This window comes from Eimeria mitis, genomic scaffold (assembly GCF_000499745.2).
Source record: "Eimeria mitis Houghton genomic scaffold, Emh_scaff400, whole genome shotgun sequence".
In the NCBI taxonomy this organism is placed as follows: domain Eukaryota; phylum Apicomplexa; class Conoidasida; order Eucoccidiorida; family Eimeriidae; genus Eimeria; species Eimeria mitis.
This window is the reverse complement of record NW_013572334.1, coordinates 12,719-13,117: the sequence shown is the minus strand read 5'-3', so window position 1 is coordinate 13,117 and position 399 is coordinate 12,719.

The following is a 399-nucleotide window of genomic DNA, read 5'->3' as shown; positions in this document are numbered from 1 at the left end:
TCCCTGCTCTCGCCGTCATTCAGATCGTTCCGGGCCAACATGTGAATCACCTGCAGCAGCAGCAGCAGCACAGAGCAGCAGCAGCAGCACAGAGCAGCAGCAGCATCCTCATCACAATGCCGATAAGAACAAAGCGAGCAAAAGCAAGTGTAACAAGAAGAAAAAGAAGAAAAAGAAAAAAAGGAAAAAGAAAAAGAAAAAGAAGAGACAGAAGAAAAAGAAGAGACAGGAGAAAAAGAAGAAAAAGAAGAAAAAGAAGAAAAAGAAGAAAAAAAAGAAAAAAAAGAGACAGAAGAGAACGAAGAAACAGAAGAAAAAGAAGAGACAAAAGAAAGAAAAAGAAAAAGAAAAAAAAAAAGAAAAAAAGAAAAAAAAAAATAAAAACAAAAAAAAGAGAAG